Source organism: Amblyomma mixtum, chromosome 3 (assembly GCF_055824585.1).
Source record: "Amblyomma mixtum isolate Tamu chromosome 3, ASM5582458v1, whole genome shotgun sequence".
Lineage (NCBI taxonomy): Eukaryota > Metazoa > Arthropoda > Arachnida > Ixodida > Ixodidae > Amblyomma > Amblyomma mixtum.
Genome location: NC_143014.1, coordinates 177,754,004 through 177,773,081, shown reverse-complemented (window position 1 = coordinate 177,773,081; position 19,078 = coordinate 177,754,004). Strand labels below are relative to the sequence as shown.

The 19,078-nt window shown below is 48.2% G+C and overlaps 1 pseudogene; it reads right to left on the bottom strand.

Annotated features, from left to right (window-relative positions):
• Positions 1 to 1,112: 1,112 nt before the first annotated feature.
• On the bottom strand, positions 1,113 to 17,396 carry LOC149352840 (uncharacterized; annotated as a pseudogene).
• Between the last annotated feature and the right edge of the window lie 1,682 nt (positions 17,397 to 19,078).

The window sequence follows — 19,078 nt, the reverse complement described above, 5'->3', positions numbered from 1 at the left end:
AGTCATCTACCTTGGAAGCCACAAAAAAGCTGTGGTTCAAGATTTTGAGAAGGTAAGTGCCTTGTATGCATGGTATTACGGACTTTTTAGGGCTCTTTTTTCTAGGTCTGCCCAACGGTTGTGCGCAGGTAGCTGGCGTAATTGCCTAGTGGGGTTAGAGTCAAACTGTGTAAATATTCACTAACACAAGAGAAGAAAAATCTAAGCATGGAAGCAGCATGCATATAATGGCACAAGGGAAAGTTACCTTGCGCGTCTAATGTAATTAATATGTGTTTCAGATCGCTGCCTTCTCTAATGTGATTGGTTGCATTGACAGCACCTATTTTTATGTGCGATGTCCGGACAACAAGGTTAAGTCTACCTATATGAACAGACATGATCAGGCTTCGCTGACGGTGCAAGGAATTTGCGACTCAAGTTGCAGATTCCGAGGTGTTTTCACTGAGACGCCCAGCAAAATACATGATGCAAGGGTCCCCGGCTGTCTACAGTGCATGAAGAATTGCCTGTGGTATGCGAGAATAACAACTACCATGTAGACAAGGGAATAGCTGATCAAACCTTTCAAGAATTACGGCACCCTGACTGGAGCAAAGATTTCGCACAACCACCGCCAGGCTGCAACACGAGTGAAAATCGAATATGCCTTCGGCATGCTGAACAACAATTTTGGCAGCTAGGACATGTGGAATTTCACACTGCGGGCAAGATAATCCAGCTCATCCTTAGCTGCTATGAACATCATAACACCTGTCTGGATGCGGGCGACTCTGATGTTGGTGACCTGCTGAGTGATGGCGAAGAGACAGAAGGGAGGCATGACAAGCACAAGCAGCTAGACGCAGCAACAGACCAGCAGACACAGCCAATTGCTCGTGAAAGTGTCCTTCGCAGGTTTGGTGAACTGAAACGGGATGCTTTGGCTCAGCTCCTGTGAAGCTGTAAGGATGTTGAGGAGACACCAGATTTATTTGTTCAAACTTTTACTGTATTTTTTAATGAACACAAGTTGTGACTTCCAATAGTTGCAAACACAGCAACGTTCTTTAATTAAGCTCTGTTTCTTATGTCCGTTCAATCATGAACAGTCATGAACAATTAAATTCTTATTATTGGTTCAAAATCTCTTTATGTGCTGCCATTTGCTCAGCATGATCTTTGGGTAGTGCCTGTTGTCTGGCTACTTTTCTCTGTTCTCTTTCTTCACGCCGAGCTTCTTTTTCATTGTTGATCTGTCTCATTTCTTCAAAAAAAAAAACATCTCTTGCATCCTGGGTGCGCTAGAGTGCAACTTCATGTCTGTCCGGCTCCTTTTATTCTCTTGTGCCTCAAGTGAATAGGGTTCTAACGCAGGGTCATCGAATGATGCATGAATGACACTGTGCTCGCTTCCGTCAGAGCAGCTGACACTTGCAATCCCTGAGTGCTTATTATTTGGACGGCGTTATAGCAGCGTTTGACATGGCCTTTTTGTAGGAAACCTTTCCCACACCTCAAAAAACTTCAGGCTCAATGCTGTCATAAACATCCCTGATTGCAGCAAATTCTTCTTCGTATGACACTGCACAGCGAGAGCATCCCGAGGTAGCATTGTTCCTGCCCTCATTACACTTCTTTCTGCTAATGTCTCCTCCCTAGCAAGTGATTCCGAGCACTCATTGTATGTCTTGAGCAATTTGTTCGTACATCGCCGTCTTACTGCGAAACCTCCATTGAGGCCCCACGTGCGGTGAGTAGAGTACATAATAATCAAGAAGCAGCTTTGCTTCGCCCGCAGTCCACGGCCCTGTCAGATAAAAAAAAAAGGTATGAAGAAAAAATTTTGCCATTCACAGCATTTAATGCTGGGAACTTTTTTGCTCTGCCATAGGGGCAAAATGCTCCTAAACAGAGGAAACGCCACTGCCTTCTTTGTGAGTTTAATGCACTAATGCTACTGCAGAATAAATGCTAGAAGGTTTTACAAGAAGGTAAACGGTTTCAAAATCGAAGATATGCGATGTGCACTCGGGACTGCGAGAGACAAAGACGAAAGGGGAAGGTAGGGATGTTAACCAGAAGCATACCATTTGGCGAAGTGATGGTGTACTCGACTGCTCCCCTTCCGCCATTATGCGCAGCTGTAATTGAGTCTCGCTTCCTTGGCTCTCTGTTGAGGAACATAAAAATTGCAACATTTTAATTGCTGCTCACATAAGGATTCCAGAGTATGGCCGCTGAGTTTGCCACAGAAAACCAACGCAAAAAACCTTCACAGTATGAAAGGCGTGTTAACTCCTACAGCTGTCGAGAAGAAAATAACCCAGGTTCACAGCCCCATGAGCAAATTTTCACATCACATGCTCTTACCTATGAGCTGACAGCACCGGCGCGAAGTTTGTTATGAATCCACTACAAAGAAATGCATTAACTTTGTATGGAAGCGCATGACATTTTGGAGTTATACCGTTAGTGAAGATTTCATTGTTTATCGTAAAATTCCGCTATAGACACACTGCTCCACGCTAGTCCCCCCCAAAAAAAACAGGCAATTGCTTAATCGAGTTGAAACGTAGCTTCTATAATAAATAAGATTTCATCGTTTATCGTAAAATTCCGCTATAGACACACTGCTCTATGCTAGTTCGAAAAAAAACAGGCGATTGCTTAATCGAGTTGAAGCGTAGCTTCTATAATAAACTAAAGCAATCCGCATATTCATGCAGCGACAGGGCTTTTAGCGGTTGAGACCGCTGGGCTGGCTCAGTGCCCATTAGTCGTGTACATACGCAAAAGCCGATGCTGTACGAGAGAAACCATATGTTTCGTAAGTGTACCTAACAAATAAAGGCTATTTCACATGCAGGCGACAACGCTCGCAATTTCTTCCGCCGCGGCGCAAACACCTGTTTCGAGCGGCCGCGGCGGCTCGAGCGGCCTGACCTGCCAGATCATGTGCCACAGCGACGAGGCTCAAACAAGCCCAGATTTTTCGCCGCGTCGCGCCGATGTCGCACAATTCGCTCAGTCAATTGCATGTGAAACAGCCTTAAGACTGCACTCCGAATACGCCCTGTGGCACACACAGAGCGCCAAGCGACACAAAGGCTTGGCGCGTGAAAAACACAGCTGGTGGTGTAGCATTGCTATGCACGAAATATTGCGTGAAAGCATGGTGTTTTTGCAGGCGGACGCCCCCACCTTGTTCCTCAAAGCGCGTTTGAGGTGTCCACTAACCCAGAGAGCCGCCGTTTGTAGAGAACTCGTCTTGTACAAAGATCGATTGGCTATATTACTTACCAGCTTTGTATAAGGACAAATCGCCTAATAAAAGCGGCTGTAACTAGTCGCCGCAAACCAACGTAAACATATGATAGCAAATTGCCCCTGAGAGGCTCCAAACAGTGTATGCGACGGAAAATCCTACGCGGAAATGGGATAAAAAACTTCATTGTTTTGCAGTTAAAGGCAGCAAGTTTTGCGACCTGGGAACCAGATCCTGCGTGGGCGGCACGTCGTAAGTCCAGTTCTTCAGCAGCACGACTACCGGTGCGACTCGAGACTGCTGAAGCTGTGTTCACCAGGGCAGAAAGGCGCTATGCGCACAGCCTGGCTTCACCGTGCCACCAGGCGTGTTGGCAAAGCACTGTTAGTGACGTAGTAGACACGACAACACTCCATCTAGGCACGGGCTTAGCTCTGCTTTCATCCCTGAATGACGTTTGCCTTTCCAGAGCTGAAATGTAGGGCTTAGCTGCTCCTCTCCCCCCCCCCCCCCCCCCCCAAACACACACGCACACACACAAACACTGGCAAGTCCTATAGCTCACCAGTGCACTGTTATAGCGGGAAACCCCTTTTCCCCAAGATCTCGGTACTTATGGCTATGGCTCCGCCAAATGACCCTTGAGCCGCCGTACTTGCAGATACACCATGTGCCCCTCATCGCTGTTTGGTTTCTTGCGTACAGTGTACAGAACGACTCACCTCTTCAGAAGCTCCTTCGTTAAGCCAAGGACGACTTCGTTCAAAATTCGCGTGCTTCCAGAAAGTTCAGTGCGGGACCTTTATACCCCGTTCACTGCTTTTTATGCACGCTCAAACTATTTTTGTTTTCCACCAGGGTTCCTTTCCGCGAGAAAAGTAATGTTCAGGAGGCCCTAAAATGACTGAGAAGAAAAGAATTGACCGCGCCCGTTTCACCAAGTATAATACTTTAATGAGATACAAATGTAGAGGCAGCACGGAGGACGAGATATTTTTGTACATCAGTAGGCGAAAAGAAGAGAAAATGAGGAAGATATTAAAGCAACCTGGGAGCGGGACCGGGGCGACGCTCCTGATCTCACAGAGAAAAGATGGGAAGGGATACGAATCCTTTCCCATATGAGATGTTCGAAAAGGATTATGGGAATTGGGATGAGACTGCGGGAGTGCATGCATATGCGACACAATGGCGTTTGCATTCCTATGCACTTATGCTTTCTTTGTCTCAACAGCTGACCGACCGCCGTCAAAGAGCGCCAGAAGGCTTAGCACGCCCCATTACTTCCGTTCCATATCAGTCTGGTCTTGTAACAAAACGAAGATTGAGCCATTCACGAAGTGAAAAACGAACAAAAAAATTACGTTTCGGGTCCCGTACAGGAGCCTTGTTCACAATAACACTACCACTAGAAAAAAAAAGGGGGTGGGGGGAGGGGAGCTGGCTTTATAGCCTTCAGGATTCTTCGTAATCTTTTCCCATAGATATGACGAAGTATGCCATGACTCGTATTCAGTGTGACCGGCGTCGTATGGATGACTCAGGACTCTAATTATAGTCTAGCTAAATTGTTTCTTTGTTTCGCCACCATTGCCGCCTCATCCCACCGTATCTCGTGGCTGATGGTCTGCACGTGTTCCACATCGTGTTCTTTTGTGCGCAGTTGTTCCTAACGCCGCCTTAATGATCTTCTACGTGTCGCTGGAAGCGCCCGGTTTCCCCGATATACACGGAGGAGCAGTTGTTGCATGGGATTCGGTAAACCACGCCGGGGTCTCGGCACGTGGCAGTAAGGTCGTTTTCATTTCTAGTACGGTCTGGTTTATCTTCTTACAGTATTCCGCTGTTGATGTACTGCGGCAACCTCAGGCCGCTTTAGTTTCCGGCTGTTTCTTTTCACTGCTACTCGTTTTCATCGTCGCCATGTTTGAAAACTTAGTTGTCTGTCTAGTCATTTACCAGCGCTGTATATCAGAAGGAACCTAGACTTTTTGCCTCCTGCATCAGAGGAACGCTGACAGATATCCTCGCGATCTGTGTCTCTGTGGTATGAGTGCGGACCGACACTTCGCAGGTACCAATGGCAGCTCAGAGCAACTTTTGCTCTGATTTGGAAGAAGATTACGCGGAATATTTCGAGATGGGCACCCTCGGAGAGAAACATCAGCGTGCTCCTGACGATTTCCCAGCGATGTCGACGATTAGCTGTCGTGTCGGGGGTAATCGAGCTCACATGCATTATCAGCAGTTTGGTTTGCTTTGGCGCCCCTTCATCGTCACGGTGTACTCATAGCATTTCGCAGTCATATCATCACAACATAGCATATGTACCCGACTTAATCTTACCGTAGCGCATCGCATTTCTTGGTGTGTAATAGAGTGCGCCAGCGTTTATACATGGTGTTTCACGTAAGTTGAACTAGGGATTTGAAAAAAGGAGCGCACCGGAGCTCGGTCAAACCAACGGCACATTGTTTCCTGTCGGGTGGCGCTCCTCGGAGCATTCATTAAATTCGGTCAGGTTAGTTATTTAGGTAAGATTGATTATGCAAACTCTTTAATATTCAGTTTATGGTCACGTGCGTTTCATTAAGTTGTAGAGGGGGTGAAGAAACAAACGGTCCAGTTTTTTTGTGGCAACGTATCTCTTACGTGGTCCTTTTTTTCCGGCACACAAAGAAAGCTCGCGAAACATGAAAAAAAAAATGAAAATAAAACCGCGTGGCTACGCTCGTGTACTACCATATTCCAGCGCTCCCAACCGTGTTTTGAACGAACGGAACGTGCGCGCCGACCGTGCCGAAGTGAGCGGCTGCCTCTCAGTTCGACATGCTGCAGAATGAAACAAATATAGAAAATGGAGGCTACTTGAAATACGCGAATTTACTGCTTTCCCTTCCTTTTTTTTATGTGTGATAGCTCAGGAAAAGCTCCGTCTGAATTGACTGTTGATGGCCTGCCCATCACTTATCGCAGCCCACGGCGCGCGCTTTCCATGTTCCGGTAGAATGTGCTGACGCCCTTTGAAGACAATGCTGAGAGTGGCGTCGGCCGCTCACTTTGAGTGGGGGAGCGCGCGCGCTTTGTTCATTCAGAACGCGTCCGGCAGCGCTACAATACGGTGGCGCAGGAAGGCATCACGTCTCTCTCTCTCTCTCTCTTTTTTTTTTCATATTTCGCGGGCTTTCTTTAAATGCTAGAAAAAAAAAAGGACCACGTTCAAGATACGTTGCTACAATAAAATGGATCGTTTTTTTCGTAACCCCCTCAAGAGCTCCAACAAAACGTACGTGTCCCTATAGTATATATTAAGAAACCTGAATAATTAATCTTAGCTAATTAACTAATTAAACAGAATTTTAGAAGTACTCCGAGGAGCGCCACACGACGACAGAAAGCACGTTGTTGGCCTCACCCAGCTCCGGAGCACTGATTTTTTTCCCCCTTGATTCAAGCTACGTGAAACACCCTGTATGTAACGCTCTTCTCTCTTGTGAAGGTGGCAGCGCCTCGTGTCACTTGTGGAGGTGCAGTCCCCCTTGCTGCGGGCGTCGAAGGAGGCGGGATAAGACGCGATGCGAGGCGTCAGCGTTTCCTTAACTACTTCACGTTAGCGACTTATTCTCATCGGCCTACCGACTCTGGTGCCCTAATAGAGAATTTTACTTCTACCATACAATAAGCTCGGTAACTACGGTAACGGCAAATATGGCTAGGCAGTCCAGGAAACGGTAGCAACGGCAACGCGTTACCGTATTCTCAGTGCTGCTGCCCGGCTATAGACTATAACTGCCTAATGTGATATGCTTTTCCTAGCGCACTGGCCCCCTTTACACGGTTGATGTGCGATGGGATGCGGGGTGCTATGATGTTTGTCGCTTTGTGCTAAAACCTTCTCTATTCCTCATGGGTCTCCCACTATAGCTGAGAACGTCATGGAGTAGCAGTCACGCCCCTGGGGCCACGTCAGGCGATGGCGGCCACGGGCAGCAAGCGAAGTGCAATACAGCGCCGATCGCGTGTGAACCAAACGGCGGTCGACGCAAGTGGAGCTTGGTAGCAGACTATACAGCACGGCCTTGCGTGCCGAGCTATAGCTGTGTAATTGGGCTTCCGGTATGGCGCCAGTAAAACGCGACCAGGCCGGCCGTGAGCGCTTTCGCCAGTTCGAAGTACGCCTCGTAAAGTAAGCGTTCATTGCTGCAGATTTCCTTTTGGTGACGAGATGGAGCAGCGCAGCTTTATGTCTCATACGGGCGCTGAATAGATAATTTCAAAGTTGCCTAGGGTGTATGCTTTGCCCAGCTAATGGGACATTTAGGATGGCGAAGCAGAGAAGTGCCAACGGAGAGAGTGATTGACGTTAGCTGTGGCGCTGGCAAAAAATCATTTAGGCGAGAACAGGAGACGCCTCAGTTGCAGGCTTGGGCGACACAATAGAGATATTTGGAAGGCAGAGAATGGTCAGTTGTGGCTGCGGTAACATGACCTGGGGTGGTGGCCGATATATCGTGGGATGCAGATATCCTCTGAGAACAGAGATTAGGGGACATATTTTGTAATACTTTTTTTTCCTGATCTCTTATTTTGCCCCTTACTGATTTTTGGGCCGCCCCCGTGGCGGAAGGGTGGGCAGCTAGCTATAAATGCAATTTGCCGCCTGTGGTATCAAAGTCAAGGCTGATCAATAGCAAAGGGGCAAAAGAAGCGAAAGGAGAAAGGAAGCATACAAAATACCTCCCCGGGTCACGCGGCGGTTCGTGAAAGTACGATAGATTGAATCACAGCAGGCAATGGCTACGTCCGCTGTAGGTGTAGCTGTATTAAGATAGACGAGAAAAGGCACTATTTTTTAAGAGCATAACAGATGAGAAAGTAGCTTGTGTTCTAATGAAATAATTATGTCTGTTTTGTATGGGAATCCACACGTCTGGGAAGCGCATTAAGGTCGCAATTACCTGACTACGTCGAGAACATTCTTGGCATAACGTCAGTATAGGTATAATGAAGACGCCAACCATGACGGACACTACTACCAGCCGCACGGTGGCCCCAAGAGACGACATCAAACTTTCAGGTCTTTACTTGCAGGAAATAAAATTATTAATTAATCAATTAATTAATTAATTAAGTCAGTAAGGAAGAAACGCACATTCGTGACAACGACGAAGATGGCGATGCGCTTCAGCCGTATTGTTATTGCCACGGATGTGCCTGCTCGACCTGGCTGACCTCGGAATGTTTTCGCCACTGCTGTTCCCGTCTTCGCAGTTCCTTTCAATAAACCCCCGTCTTACAATTCATTCGTTCATTCATTCAACCAACCTTGTGTGGAGATAAAGGGAATTTATTGAAGAAAAGCTTGAGGTCTGTTTCATTGTCGTGAAGGTCCGGCCTACTGCTAAGCATAAGGGGAACGGGGAAGAGAAGGGTGATTAAAATGTGAGGAGAGTGAGGGAGGGGAGGGCAGAAGATGGTAAGGATGATTAAAAAAGACATAGAGCACAAACGCACTTCAGAGCCGGTAGTCTTGGCGGCTTCTGTGAGGAGAGCTCGAAAAGGCTGTTATCGCCTGCCCAACACATCGTGCACGTGACAAGCGATTGACCTCATGCTTTTGACAGAGTCCGGCTGACTTAGCCTATGGGACACGACAGAATTTCGTGGTTATCATTTAAATCGCAGGCTAATGCACACAAGAGAATGTTACCGATAACTGCGTTCATAACGCACGGTTGAATAAATGTCACCCGCCTATGAGCGAGACCAGTGCACTGATGCGAGCAATAGACATCGTACTGCTTAAACACCATGTACTGAGTTGAGAAAACGAACCAAATCAATGCAAATTGAGCCTGAAATTAGAAATAATAGGTTTAGCGCATTTGAGAATCCGATCACTTCGCACGTTGGGTTGGCACTAATAGCCGCATAAGGAGCTGCCCCAGGCAAATGGTATGTGCATCGCATGCAGTTCCCGAATAGTGACGCTTTCAACGCGACAGCGTTAAGGGTCTCGTTCTGTAGGACTGTAGAGTAGCGCTGGCCGAAGAACGAGTACCAGCGGAAAAAAGAAAGAGTGGTCTATAAGTGTACATGTCTCCCTCAAATTATCTACCTCGGTGTATCGCGACATGAAGATACCTCAAAAGCTCTCGCTGAATCTCGCGTTACACAGTGGTAACCGTTTTGTGACTTCCTGTTCTCGAAAGTCAGTAATTAGTAGATGCGATTTAGGTAACTTTTTAAACAGGGGATTCGAGATTAAAGTGTCAGTTCAGAAGCTGTAGGCCATCCCGAAAAACAGCGGTTTGAAATATTTGAGCCAAGGTGCCATTTATGCAGCTTTATTTACCGCCCTCAGGTACATGGGTGACTTGTATGGTTATAAAGCTAAAAAATAGCAAGAGGGAGAGCTACACACACGTAGGCGGCTCGAGTTAGCGAGTGGGCAGCATCACGTACATCTCACTTGACCTGACCGAAGAGTCTATTAGAGCTCCGCTGTCGGGCGAAACGTGCGCATTCGTCAAGACCATAGAGTGGTCACGTTAAACTGTTTTCGAGAAAATAGCGTCACGGCAATAGGACTTCCTGAAAACGGCTGAAGCTGTAGATCCTAGGGAGCACACCACGAGCCCTTCCTCCCTCTCCCACTCCCTTCCGTCAGACACGTTTCCGCGTTTCCAACAGCAGTGTTTCTTAGTTCTTCTAGGCCCCATAATCCCCTTGCCCGCTTCTTCCCCCTTGTACCGAGCACACGAGATGATGTTCCCTAGCAAAATGTTGGCCAGTAGCGGGTCTGCATGTGGCAGCATTGTTTCCCTTTGCTTGTTTGTTTTTGTGAGCCTGCTCACTGTGGGGAAGGCGTCCGCGATGTATGCGCGTTAGTGCAGCAGCAGCTGCGTAGTGCCAGTACGGCGTTTCCTTGACGCGTCCTTGAGGCGTCTGAGCGTAAGATGGCAGCGCACGGTTCGCGGCAGAGCAAAGTACAGAGCTGTGAGGCCTGTGGTTTCCAGTAGCTCTCCAGAGCGTGTTCACTCGTGGAGGCACTTACCCGGTGTCAGCAGCGAGCAGTCGCGGACGAGCGGCGGTTTGTAAAAGTTGATGAGAGGCTTCCGGCGGGATTCCGCCCTCGTCAGCGGCAGTGAGGTTACTTCCACGACGGCGGCGCCACGAGCGGGTAAGGCGCGTGTCACGCCTCACGGGCCCGCCGCTTGCTGAGCGTAAGCCCCGTCTGAGTATCTTGTTACGGAGCTCGCGGTGGTCTACAGACACCTCCGCCCGTATTCCTCCCGCGCCACCCACGGTGGTCGTGCTCACGGGTCAAGAACCTCTGGCATCTTGTCTCAATCCCTTGGAATATGCGGTCGAGCCTCAGTTCACGCCGTCGCAGGTTTGCTCTGGTTTTCGAGTTGCTTCGGTTGGTCCGGAAGTATGCTTGCTTTGGCGTGAATTAACCCCGGGTTTGCCGTGCAAACTGCGCAACTCAATCCGTGCGACTAGGGCGCGTAGGGCAATAAAAGCTCCGTGCGCGCATCCTTTGGATCATTAGAATAATATAATATACGATCTGCTTCTATGTTTGTTTAACGCAAATACACCGCAGCCACAAACGATTTATTAATAGCTAACCATGAGGATCAGCCGCCCATCAAGATAGCAAGGAAAGGCAAGGTTGATCTCTTCCTCCCGGATCGAAGGCGTCCATGATGAAAGAAATTGACATTGATGACGGGTGGTCTAAGGTTGCAGGTGAAGAGGGCAGAAACTAACGTCTCCATCCTCCTTGCCGAATATTTATTACTTTTTTTTATATCGGGATACTAAATGTGCTAAACGACGTCCGACGCCCCACCTGCGGGCAATGCTTGTGTGCTTGGTCGTCGCTGGATGCACAGCTGACCTCGGATGCTGAATTTTTCCGGTGTGTAACTCGGCGTGCTTTTAAATGAAAGCATTTTGCTTCTGGTGCATTCGGTAATAACACCCACATATTTTGTTTGATCGCTTTCAGCAAGCCGCTAGCGTAACTACCCTATTCATTATTATCGTTGTTTTTAGGGGCTGAGTACAGTATACCATGAAGGATCTGCACAAGATACTCGTTCTAGGCAATCGTTCTCCCCGGTTTTAAAGTATATCGGGCAGCAAAACAAATCTTCCAAGGACACGTGGTGCGGTGTCGAAACGGAGACGCTGCACGTCTTATATAGGTACGCATTTCCTGGACTACTTCAAATGTTGCATTAAGAATTTTTGCCACCCTCTCCAAAGTAGAGTACAGCAGATTGCGCGTGGCAGCGAAAAAACAGTCCTTTAAGCCCACAGCCGAAATATTCTCGGTAGAAAATTTCATGGTGACGTGTTATTTTTTGTCAATGCACTGAAGCGTTGGTCATCATAAAAAGCACCAACAGCAATAAAAATTGGTACAACACATGGGGTGAAGACTGTAGCTTGCGAAGGTTGCGACTTTTCTCGGCTTTCTTGAAGTTTAAGCCCAGTCTCCCTCCCCAGAGCAGCACATGAGCCGCTCGATGTAATTTCTCACCCAGCAAAGGCAGCATACACATCGGAGACACTTGTGGATGTGAGCAATATTCGCGTCCTCTTCTTGAGTCGCATATCGCAGAGCTCCAGGCGGCGGTCGTACCCACTTACGGCACACTAGCGTAGAGCAAGCGCTGCGACAGCAGTGTGTTACTTGATTTATTGTAGCATAGTTTGGGACATACAGGGTCCTGAAAGTAGGAACTGTCTCCTCGTGGCTTCTTTCCGGTCCGGTTTCCGCTCTCGCGTACGACAACACGTCGTACAGCACGCAGTGCGTTGTATGGCACGCGCGGTGCTTCTTTCGATAAGCAGTTGCTTACCTGCTTTCCTTTCGGTCTTCAGTTTCGTGCGTCCGTTTCTTAACATCAATGTGAATAATAATCATTCACGCTGTACCGAATCTAGGAAGGACTCGTTCCCCACGGCACGTGATCTTTGGCGGGACAATTGGATCTGGCGGCGACCAATGCCCGAGCCCCGGCCGCCCCTGCCGACTGCAGTGGAGCCGTTCCACGCGCACAATGCGGCACCGCTGTCTGAGACATTCCACTGGCCCTGGGAAACCTTCGCGTCGCTTTTTTATTCCATCCGTTGGCGCATGCACGGACGCGGCACGCGCGGGAAAAAACGAGCGGAAACGGATTCGCAGACAGCCCCCATTGTCTCTGTCTTGCCCGGCAACCGGCGCGGCTTTTATGACGCGGCCGCGTATACCTATGCGACCAATTCATTCAGTGGCCGTATAACAGCGCCCACATTTGATTTACACGCGCCGCAGCGCTGCGCGAGAGGGCGCGCGATACGCGCGGGCACGCTGCGGCCGTCGCGGCGCCTCCCTTCTTGAGCCTCAGGCGACGGCTCGGTTTACGGCCCTCGATGTCTTTGCGTGGGCCGTAGTGCAGCAGCTACTACCTTTCTGAGAACATTGTATGCGGACGCGGTTGAGAGGCCTTGACTCCGCTGTAGCAGTCACGGCGACGATATCGCACGCAGCCCCGTGCGGCGCACAACACAGACAATGGCAGCGGCGGAGTCGCCGAGGGAAAACGAAAGAAGCGCACGTGTTGGCTGAAGGCGCGACAGCCTGTGCAGGTTACGCGAATACAACGCTCTGGGTGTCGTTATGCAAGAAAACGGTTGTCGCAGGGCGCTCACACTAAAAAGATGAGAACACTGGGGAAACCGCAGCGGTGTTCTGTCGCCAGTTCCCACAGCGCTTCTCAAAACTTGCACCATCAGCGTCAAAGGAAGAGCGAACTAAACAACTGAAACGTGAGAAAAAAATAAAAAAAATATTAGCAGCCCCAGACTAGATACAGGCGTGGTCTATTAGCACTTTCCAAAGAGGTGTCTTGACGCCTTTAATGCGAAAATCAGGCACGCTGTAGCATTCTGCCTCCCTAGTGTAATATCTTCCAGTTTAGCAGTTTGCATTTTAGTTTGCTTGTTCGCGCTTCATCTGACGCTGATAGTACCTAAGTGCTCGCCAGACGCGAAATGGTGCGGGTTACTCGAATGTCTGAGACATCGTGCTGTCTTCTCTAGGATGCTGCGTTGCGCAGTCGTTCGATCTGGTTATGCTCATGGACACGGTCTACGTTTTAATAACCTCGAGTTATTGAGTTCAATCAGAACTGTTGCGAGCACACAAGAAAGTTCTTGCGCACAGAAAAAACTGCTGCCACCCCGCCACCCTGCCAACCTCACATGCTTCCGTCGTCCAGGACGGCAGGAGCGGCTTTGACACGTTTGTTTCATCGTGAAAAGAAATTAATTACTGTCGTGGCTCTACCTAATGCCTATAGGTATACAGCCGACAATCAAGGTTTAGTGCCAGAGCGATTATCTGGCAGAAAACCTGAGCCTATAAACCGCAGCTAAATTTCGACGTTCAGGCTAGACAACCTATGCAGGAGTAAGCAGCCAATGATAACAGCCGTATTGGCGGCAGTGAGCGCTCGGGTGCCCTTCGCTGCGACGCGTTCTAGTCTACACTGACATGGCATATAAGGCTCCTACGCCGCCGTGACTTGCACGCTCTAATATATGTGCGACATCTGGTGCTGGCATGCATTATAATTTATAGTATATACTCGTCACATTTTCGACAAAAAAGCAAAGTTTGTGCTTCTAAGTTATAATGAGCTGCAACTTGGCACGGCTGCGTTAATTTTGGCAAAAAATTTCTAGCACGGCGCCAATTGCTGAATTTTAAACAAGGCACACACTTCCTTCTCACTGTAGCTCTCCACTCAAGACCGCCTCGTAAAAAAGCGTCTCGCACACCGCTAACATCTCAACCACGCCATGGGCTGCTTCACTTTTGCCCGTCGATGAGTTGCAGAGGTGTGGTGAAGCAGCCTGATGTCATGCAGCTGTGTGGTGCCAGTGCACAGACAAAAAACTCCTCTCGCACCAAACGCGCGCGTACATACGTTGCAGGTGCAAACCGGATTGACGGCACGGAAGTCTTGCCTGCGTTGCATGTCAAGACCTTCGTTTAAGCCTCTTCGTAAAGAATAGAAAGGTGGGGAAAAAAAGAAAAGAGGAAAAGAGATCAGTCAACGTCCCCATTTTTTTTTCCGCGCGCAAGTTTCCGTAGGTTCGAAACGCTTTAAGTGATGGATGCGTCCGACAAAACTTTCTAGAATGCGTGGTTGCGTAAGGAGTTAAGGGAGTATGAATAAACACACAAAAGCAAACAGAATGTTTTGTGGAAGTTGTTCAGCTCAGCTGCCGGCAGGAATTTAAATCGCGAGAGCTTCGTACTTTCGTGCTTCGTACTTCGTACTTCTGGCAGAATTTTCGACCAGGAAGACCCAGCAAGACAGCAGGAGAGCGCCGGAAAGGGAAGTAAAGAAGGTGAATATCGATGTTTCCTCAGCGAAGTTGAGTAAGAAGGTAAGGCAAAAAAAGCAAGCTCATGACAGGCAAGAGACCGCCTTATTAGTTTCTCTTCTTTTTCGAACGAATAAGATTCTCAAACGGCGCATGTGGAAGCTCGTCAGCGTATCCTAACACGCCATCGCCTATTCGCGCCTTTTGGGTATCTAACCAGGATAGGTGTCGCCGTTAGGCAACAAATATTCACGAATTTTCAAAACGGGACCAAAACATGATGGTAATTAACAAAACAGACCACGTGTCTTCATGCACCTTATCCAATAAAGAGGTCAGGCTGCGGTCATAAAGAGAAGCGAGTCCTTTCGAATAATCGAATCCAAGCCGTTAAAGCTGATCAGTGGGTATGACAATCGGAGCGACAGAGCATGAATACACTCGTTCGCATCCGGTTACGGCTACCGCGTTTCGAATGAAGGAAACTACAAAGACGCCCGTGTGTTGAGGTCTTGGTGTGAGCAAAAATCTTTCCTGTCGCCACTTGTGCTGTGACGCGGTGATGAATACAAGCGTGCTTTAAGAAAAAGCCTTTTTTACATTAGGCAATTGCCGATGTAAATTTAAGGTATCTCGAAATTTCATCGAAATTTCGCCTCTGTGCGACCAACCGGCAAAGTTTGATTCCCTGCTTGACGGAAAAGGAGCCCAGGTGGGCGCAACGAACTTGGAACCTTGCACTCGGAACCGGAACTGTGCACCGTGCCGCTGTTCTGTGGCGCCCCAGATATTCACCGATTTATTCGTATAACGGAAGTAAATAAAATACCGCGCATTTACTCATCATCTGTACGAACTCTACCACAGTGGATATCAACACTCCTCTGTTAACTCATTTGTTTGTTTTTTGCTCTATATATTTGTTATATTCTGTTACTAATTTCGATGAATGCAGAAGGCACTGACACAACTTATTTCAGAACCCTATTGCTAAGATCACTTTCTCAGGCCAGCGAGGCTCAGCATGCAAATCGATGACTTACACTGCACGAACCAGTGCAAAGAAGCGCACACACCACCTGCGTATTGCAGTGCGTCTTCTTTCCACTGGTTCGTGCAGTGTCAGCCTCGAACCAAATGGCCCGCTAGTTCTTACTTAACTGCGGTGCCTGCACTGAAATAGCGGTTTAGAATTTTTTCGAACGAGGATAAGACGTCAGCTTTCATTTTCGGCGTATGCGGCTGTGTTTCGGTGTGTGGCGCCACAGGGAAAGACGCCCCCATTTTCAAACTTCAGAGGATTGAGAAAGACTACAAAAGGGGCGAAAGTTATCATTGTGAGCCTTCAGCTCATGAGCGCTTGTCGACTCAGGCGCTATACCTTTCGGCTTTAAGCACTGTTTTCGTTTAGGTGCGGAAACTTAAGAGCTTAAATTTCCATACACCTTGTGGACGACCCTACGACTGGCACTTTTCCGGATTAAAATATAATAAATTTATTCCTAGCGCAGCACCACGCAGTAATCTGTTGTGCGAAATCCGCTGCATGGCCATACGGGTGCTAAGCAATACCTACACCAGCTAGAGCAAACGATGATTCAGTAACCGCAGTTAACAACGAAGGGCGGTATGTGTCTGGCATCTAAGCACTCTGAACTGTCGATCGCTGATTTATGTGGAACGAGTAAAAACCTACGCAAAGAAGTAATCAGTGTAGGACAGCTTTCGGCGCCCCAGATTTTATGCAGCAACATATTCTTGTCCCCGTATCGTTACAGAAAATGGTGACGGAATTCCGGAAGTCAGTGATGCGAGTAGCGCAAGTACAGCCTTTGTCAAAAGTTTAGAACCCAAGGGGCTTGATTCTAAGCCGGGAAGTGGCGCTCTTTTATAGTATCGTTGAAAGCAACTGGTGTATTCATATAGGAGGTTGTGGCCAAGTACTACACCAGGGTGGCCAAATCGTTCTGGTGAGGGAGTGCGTTGTCAGGCCGGACCCCATCCCTGGTTATGCAATTTCGTCGGCACGGGGATATTTTTTTTTAATTCGTTGGAGATTTGCGCGGCACCACGATTTGAACCCCGGTCTTCTTGCATGAGAGGCGGATGTTCTACTTCTACGCCATTCAATGCAGGGTTAATTGGAGATGTATGGGAAAGGCCTTTGTCCTGCAGCGGACGTAGTCAGGCTGCTGCTGCTGCTGATGAAAGTAATAACTTTTGGGAGGGGTGAAAAAGAGAGTTCCCCTCTCGCTTCCCAGAGGTTTTAAATGATGGCAACACGCATAATGATACACACAGCATGGTTCAGTAGCAAACCCCTTGCGCTCTAAACTTTTGAGAAAGGCTGTACGTACTACCAGCAAAAAAAAAGGAAGTTTCCCGGTGTAGCGGTAATTGCAGCCTGGGTGGGAAGCCACGGGACGAAGGCGCCAAGCGTGTCGCGGGCTGGCTGGTCACATGCGCGACAGAGGCGTTAATGGATGGGCCTCGAAATTATGAGCGACGAAACACCACCTCGTCGAGACACCCTGTCGATGACGGATGACTTCGGATGCCCCGAGTGAGCGGCGTCGCAATGTAACGGGGCATTCGCTGATGTGATGCCCTGGGTGCACTTGGTTGTTCGGCCAACCGTGTCACGAATGACTAAATGCACGTACGGTAGCCTTCGAGCAGGTTTGCTAGGCAAGTGCGCGTAGATGGGCGGAGAAGCGAACGTCGGAGGCGAGTTGATGAACAACGCATCACTCATGGGAGAGGCTCATACGTGTAGCGCGGGCTCTTCAGGGAGTTCAGGATGTCAGCCAGAAAGCTGAGGCGCTTATTGAACGAGGCACTAATTACAATCAATACGCAGCGTCCTCAAGTGATCGCAGCGGATGGTGGGGTAGGTTGAATTTGTTGGTAACTCTTCATTCAAACTTGTGAGTAGTTGCAGCATGCGCGCGAACACAGGCATACTACTGGAGAGAAAAGCTATATAGTCATGCAGCCCGGGGCCAATTTTCAGCGGCAAAGATTTGAGAAATTTGAATAAATTTTTAGAGTGCATAGCGAACTTGACTTGAGTTCGTATGTGCTTAGCCTAGGATCTTAATGATCCGCTGTTGCTGAAAAGGTGAACGGCCATCCCTATCCAAATTTTCTTCGTAATCACTGACAGGCCTTTGAAACGCTAAAAGCACTCGCAAAATTAGATTTGCTCGATGAAATCGCTGGTTTTGAAAGAAGCAGACTTCGTTATCAGAGCTACTTTTGTGGGGATAGACGTGTTTACTGAGCAACGTAGATTTTGGTAGGTCGTTGAACTAAATAAATTTGCTGAACACGTGCTACTTAATTGAATATGCTGGAAAGCATTAATTCTTTATTCGCTGAGAAAGCCATTCAGGTCCGCGCGTTTTCTGAGCGCCACATGTCTGATGCCCAGCCACGTTTGTGTTCGGACAATCTCCGGCAGTTATACATTGGCTGAGGCTCTTCGTCTGTATACTTGTTATTCACGCATGATATCATCGTGTGTACCTTTCACACAACAACTGTGCATTTGAAATAGCTGGTATCTGCCAGCTCTTGCTCTAACAATAAGGGTAACTGAGCTAACACGGTTTAATATTTCTTCGGCCTTTTCAGTGCCCCAGTGATTTCTTACGACCCATTTCTGGTGTTTACTTAATAAGTAAGGAGGACGAGTAGTCCATCCCTGTTTTGTATCCTTGTCAAGAGCTGTCACTAGCGCAGAAAAACTTAATTTTGGTTTTGAAATTGTTCGGCGCATTCCCGTGATAATAACATCAGAACAGATGACCTTCATGGGTACATAGCAAATAAGCAAATAAGCAAATAAAAAAAATAGTGCAATCAGTCAAAGTAGCCTCTTTCAAAAGGGCAATACTAGCGTAGATGCGAGTGTGCTAAGCGATTTTGAAATTGTGAGTTTCTTACTAGCCTTCACGAGACTTGCTAGAAAAAGTTTTCCGTACGTTGGCATGGATGCGCTTAACAACCTAAGCTTCTCGCATATAACCCAGTATGACAGAACGGAAATCTTCGGCGTATATTGCAGTTTTACCGTTCTGTGCCAATGCTTTCGAGGAGGAAAATGTGAACACGAAACTAAAAGGATCAAGAGTGGCGCGAAGAGCGTTTCTATGTAGATCGTAGGTGACGTCCCACTATAGCTGCTCTCGTTGGCGACGCATAATTGTGGTCGAATTTTCACCCGCTCTAGATTATTGAATAAAACAAAGGAAAGGGAACGCTTCATTGCATAATAAAAATGAAGGGCACCATAGATCGCTGTTATTGGCTACAGCGTGGACAGCTGGTTAGCCGCAGTGGCCTGCTGTTGCCGCAAAACGCCCAAGCGACCAGACCAGGGACGTCTTTCTTCATCGAAAAGGAACCACGCGCGCATCGACTCTGGTTTTTAAG